This window comes from Heterocephalus glaber, unplaced genomic scaffold (assembly GCF_053883595.1).
Source record: "Heterocephalus glaber isolate CG9 unplaced genomic scaffold, H.glaber_assembly_v1.0 deba00001504, whole genome shotgun sequence".
In the NCBI taxonomy this organism is placed as follows: Eukaryota; Metazoa; Chordata; class Mammalia; order Rodentia; family Bathyergidae; genus Heterocephalus; species Heterocephalus glaber.
In genome coordinates this window covers 67871598-67877658 of record NW_028258324.1, presented here as the reverse complement: position 1 = coordinate 67877658, position 6061 = coordinate 67871598, and positions in this window count along the sequence as shown.

The following is a 6061-nucleotide window of genomic DNA, read 5'->3' as shown; positions in this document are numbered from 1 at the left end:
TAGTAACTTGTTAATGTGTTATTTGGAGATTAAGTATTTTTTAAAGAGATGTGTTGGGTGTTAGATTGACAAGGGGTGGAGCGTGATAAGCTTAATTGTCAGCTTGATTGGCTTGGGAACCACTGAGGAGATTAATAGAGCACATTTCCAGGTATGTCTGGGTAGGTCATGGAGGTGTGACTTTGGTGCTTGTGAATATAGCTGGTCCCTGGCTCCTTTCTCTCTGGCACTTTTCTCCTATGCTTGGCTCCCTGGCCACTGTGAAATTATCAGCTTTGCTCCACCATGGGCCTCTGTCATGATTGATCCTGCCTCGGGGCCAGCCAATCACACCCTGAAACCTCTGAAACAATGAGCCAAAATAAACCTGTCTGCCTTTAAGTTATGGGTGTCAGGTAAATACCTGACACAGGATACTCATGAAGTACACAGAGGTTTATTTTGACTCTCAGTCCTGGAGGTTCAAGGGCATGGTGCCTGTACTGGCCCAGGTCTGGTGAGGGTGGTGGATGGCAAAGGAGGGGAGCATGTGTCACACTGAAGACTCATATCTTGAGCTGGGAAACAGAGGGAGATGGAGGGGAGGGATGGAATCCTGCAGCCCCTTTGGGGGGTGGGTTCTTAGTTACCTAAGGACCTCCCAGGAGGCCCCACCTTCTGAAGTTTCCATTACCTCCCAGTAGTGCCACCCTTGGGACCAAGCCCTTGACATATGGATCTTTAGGAGACACTACCCATAGTCAAGCCATAGCAACCCTTGAATTTGCAGTGGTCTAGCAGCTGTTGGTGGGGAGACACGTTCCTACCCATGCTGATCTATTCATCATGCAGCATGCTTGCTCTAGGCAATGCCCTGGCTTGACACACCTTCCTTTTGTTGTGACACTGCTTTTTCCTAATACTCATTTCTCTGGGGGACTCCCTTGGAAGTTTTACGATCTGCCTAGATGTTGAAACGGCCCTGGCTCTTTCTCCCTGTGATCAGAAGCTCATTGCTGGGAATTGGGCTTATGTTTTTTCCTCCAAATGACATTTTCTTGATCTGTTTGGAAAAAGAAAAGGCCAATGTGTACCAGATGCAAGAAAGCATTGCAAAGGCCCTGTTTATTTCCTCCTCTCAAGTTCATAGTACTCTATGCTTCCTTTCTAGAGGCAAGAATTGATGCCAGCAGAACAAGAAATACCAGGGAGCTGGAGAAGTTATCCTTTTGGGTTTTGTTGTTTTCCATTACCTCTCTTCTTCTAATCCTCCCTGAAGTGTTCACAAAGATTGTGAATCTGGTGGCTTCTTTCTACTCAGCCCTATGTTCTCAGAGTCCCTAGAAGCAGATTCTTCTCTTCTCTGCATGCCGGCCTCATTAGGACCATTCGGTTTCCTACCTGCTGACCTTCAGCCATCTGGATCTCCTCAAGTTCACTCTCTGCATTAATTTCTTATTTGAAAGGTACAGGCAATACCATCTCTTCTTGGTTAAAAAAACCACCCTAATTATCTCCCTATTCCCCAAACCAAGCTGAGCATCAGGGCTTTCATGACTCTACACTTAGATTATTCCCAAAGGTGTGATAGCCTTTCACCCAACATGTCTGTCTCTCAAGGGACACTGTCCTCAGTTCCCCCTCAAAACCAGGGTGGCTTCATATCCCCCTTTCTCATGTACTATTCCCCAGTTCCTGGAATGTTCTCCTTTAGTTTATTGTTGCAAAATAAAAGAGCATTGTTCTTTTCAGGAAAACACTAATGTAGAAATGTCTCAGCAACGATGTTTTTATTGAGAATCACAAAAAAGTTCTGGATCATGGGCTGGCAGACCTGACCTCTCATTCTGTCTCTTACCAGATGACTCACCCCAGTTGAAGACTCCAGTCTGAGAAATAGAAGCTCCCATCATTCTTCAGGGGTTACACATTGGCAGATAGCTTAGAACAGTGGCTCTGAAGTGGGGTTCACACTAGAATCACTTAGGGTGTCTTCTGAAAACCCAATGCTCATGCCTGACACCAGATGGCTTATATTTGAATCTCTGAGGGGAGGGACCCCAGCGTTAGTGTGCAGCCCTTGTTTGAGAAACACTGGTGTGAAAGGTCAGAGTTTGGGCTCCAGAATTCATCAGAAACAGGTTTCTAATACTGGTTCCTCAGTCTGTGAGCTGAGAGATCTTGGGTCAAATATTTTTAAAAGATAGTTTTATTTTTAGAATGGTTTTAGATTTACAAAAAGTAACGAAGATTGTTGAAAAATTTCCAATGCATCCTACACCAGTTTCACTTATTATTAATATCTTAGATTAGTATGGTGCATTTGTCACAGTTAATGAGCCAATACTGATAGACTACAACTCACTAAAGTCCTTACTTTATTCAGATTTCCTTAGTTTTTACCTAAAGCCTTTTTTTCTGTTCCAGGATCCTATACAGGATAGCGCATTACATTTAGTTGTTGTGTTTCCTACATTAATATCCTAGGGATGCTGTAACCAAGCACCCCAAGTTGGGTGGCTTAAAGCAACAGAGATTTAATATTGTACAGTTGTGAAGTCTAGAAGTCTGGACTCAAGTGGCTCCCTCTGAAACTTGCTGGGGAATCCTTCCTTGCTTACCTTAGCCTTAGCCTCTGGTGGTCTGCTGATGACTCCTGGTGTCCCTTGGCACCCTCTCTCTACCTACATCACATTGTATTCTCCCATGTGTCTCTGTTGCTATGTCTCTTCTATTCTTATGTGAACACCAGTCATATTGGCACATCCTGCTCTATAAAGACTTCTTGTCAATTAATTACATCTGCAATGGTCCTATTTCCAGATAAGTTCACATTCAGATGCACTTGGGATTAGGAATTCAGTGTATTTTTTGAGAGGGACACACTTTAATCCAATATAGGTTTCTTTTGGCTATGACAATTTCTTATAATGTCCTTGTTTTTGATGGCCTTCACAGTTTTGAGGAGCGTTGGTCAGGTGCTTTGTAGAGTATTTCTCAAATGTAATTCATCTGATGTGTTTCTGAGGACTAGACTGGGGATATGGGGTTTGAGGAGGGAGAACACAGGGGGGCAGAGCCGTTTTGGGGGCAGCATATCAAGGTCACATGACATCGATATGCCATCACTGTTCCCATTCACCCTGGCCACCTGGCTGAAGTTGTGTTTGTCAGGGGTCTTCACTGCAGAGTTACTGTTTTCCTCCTTTCCATACTATACTCTGTGGAAGAAGTCACTGTGTGCTACCAGCACCAAAGGGATGGGGAATTACGCTCCTCTCCTTGAGGCCAGAGTAACCACATAAATTACTTGGTATTCTTCTCCATGGGAGACCTGTCTATCCTCACAATTTATGCATTTGTTCAAGGGTTCATTCACATCAGTATGTACTCATGGGTATTTATTTTATAATTTGGGTTATTATTCAAGGCCACTTGATTTGTTTTGTTGCTCAAATGTTTCCATATTTGACTACTAGAGCTCTTTCAGTCAGCTCCTGTGTGCTTTTCTCATGGCTCTGCCACTGAGAAGTTCTTTGATGACTTCTTTTTTACTTTCTGGCAGTGCATGATGCTCCAGGCTCATCTAGTCTATTTCTTGCGTAGTCCCAGAGTCATTCACTCTCTGAAGAGCCCCTTGTTACTTTCACTGGAGAATGATGTCAGAAACCGAGATCTGAGCACTATATACTCATTGCTGCTACAGTGTTCCTGCTTCTATTGGGCCGCGTTTTTTAAATTTTACTCTCTTTCAGTGAAGTGGCGATAATAATGGTACTTTCATCACAGGTTGTTGTCAGGGTTAAGTTAGAGAATATGGGTAAAAGCTATCTCAACCAGATAGTAAATGCTCAAAATGTGATTATTTTCTTTAGAACCTTTTTAATTTGGGCAAAGTTGATGATTTCTCTAAAATTTTCCCTACCTGTTAACTCACCTGATTCAACAGTCTCAGACAGAAGGAGGCAAAGATTATTCTTCCAGTGTATAGATGGTAAAATTAAGAGGAGAAGGGAGTCATCCTACGTTATACTCGTACCAAAGTCTATTGCTTTCAAGGGCCATTCTAGACAAGATTGGGGACACTTCTGTCATGTGAGTGGTTGAAATTTTCACTCCTTGACTCTTTCCTACCTTTTGCTTCTTAGTGGTGTGTACCCTTGAGTCACTTTCCCCCAACACCACAAACAAGATTCACTCATCGCACGGGAGAATCTACACGCCAACCCTGAAGAGGCCAGTCATAGCGCCACATTTTCAGAGCCAAACATTGAATATGTACATGATCTGGAAATCTTTGTTATTCTGAGTGTGGGTGGCATTCAAGAAATCTGATGTGGTTGGAGAAAATGTTGACATTATGGATTATTTGGATAATTTAAAAGAATAATTGTACAGAGTATTTAAATGGAATGGACCTCAAAAACCCAAGACAGGGTTTTGTTTCTATAACATAAATATCCTATCATAATCTCTCTTTTTTCACGGTATAGTGATCCTAATCAAATAGAGCAGAACTCTGAAACATGAAAACAACTCATCAGAATCATCAATGCGTGAAAAAACATATAAACTAAACAAGGATCGTTCACTCAATGCAGATGTTTATTAGAAGAAATGTGCAGTTTCCCAATAGAAGAACATCTTTATTGCTAATGAAATCCAGGCGTGATCATTACTGCTAATAACAGGATTCACAGTATGAAATTATAGCTTTGGTTATACTAACTATATTCTAAGGATGTAAATTTTGATTGCATAGAAGAGAGACCTGGTTGACAGCAGCACATTTTAAAGTTGGAATGGGCTGCACTTGAAGGTAGCAAGTTTCTCATCACCATAGACATCCAGGAATGAGGCCGTGGAGGTAGAAAAGGAACCCAAACAGACACCTCTGTCCTCTGCAACTCTGAGAGATCTGGGCAGAGCAGGAGCTGCCCATCTAACAAATGCTTGCAGATCAAAGCCAAGTGAGGGTCCCTGGCCCATTCAGTCATTTTCTCAGAGTACGGATGAAATTGCAATTGGAGGAAAGCAGGACAAACTGGGTCCAGTCAGAAGTCAGTATCTGCATATAAATCCTGAGGGTGCTTCCAGTCCCACTTAGTCCTTTAACTTCTTCGAGTCTAGTATTCTAGACCTGAAGGAGAAAGGCTCTTTCAGGTGTCTGTTCTAACCCTAGAACACCTGTCTCATACATATGTCCTTTGCATGGGAAGAGCTGGTGTAATCTGAGGAAGCTTACGTTGACATTTACTCTTGCTCTCTTTCCATCTGGAAGACCTGCCTGTGTCCCATCTGTGGAAATGCCCACCCTCAGCATGGTCATCTCTTCCAGGAAGCCTTTCCGGTACTGCCTTCCAACTCCTCCACCCCAGAATGGGCTTTCTTCTACCTTCAAGCCTCTTCAAAACATACCACTCAGCAGAGTTCACTCCCATGTGCCATAGTCACTTAAGTATTTGTCACAGCTCCTTCTAGGAGCTCCTGGAAGGCCTGAATCATGCTCTTCTCGTCACAGTAGCCCCTGTAGCAGCAGTCAGCACAGCCTAGAACTGGGTGAGAAGCTAGGTAGTGCAAAATGGGAAGGTATAGTGTTCTGGAATGCCTTGGGAGGAATTTCAAACACAATCACAGTTCTGCTTTGGTGTTTAAAATAGAGCACCAGCTTGCTTAATAAATATTCAATGAAGTTGGGCCTCTTTGTCATCTCCCCTTTAGGAACTAAAGAGCAGGACACACAGGTGCGACTAGGTCAGGCTATGAATTGCTGTCTCCAAGTGTTTGGCAGAGAGTCTAATGCCTATCAACTCTCAGCTCCTATTATCTTTCCCCTTCAGTAATAGACTCAGAACAACTTAGCAGCTGTAGTGTTAGTCAAGAGCTAATGTCCTCCAAGAAAAGCAGTTCTAAAGGAAAAGAAGACAGGCACTTGGGGCTTCTGATCTCTTGAAAAGCTTCTAGAGCTTTGGAGGGGATGAGTTCTCTGGAAGCTCCCTGAGAAAGGAAGTGTTTTGGATGAGAGAGGTGCTCTGCTTGGACTCAGGAAAGATACTCTGCTCAAGAATAAGGAAAGACCCAT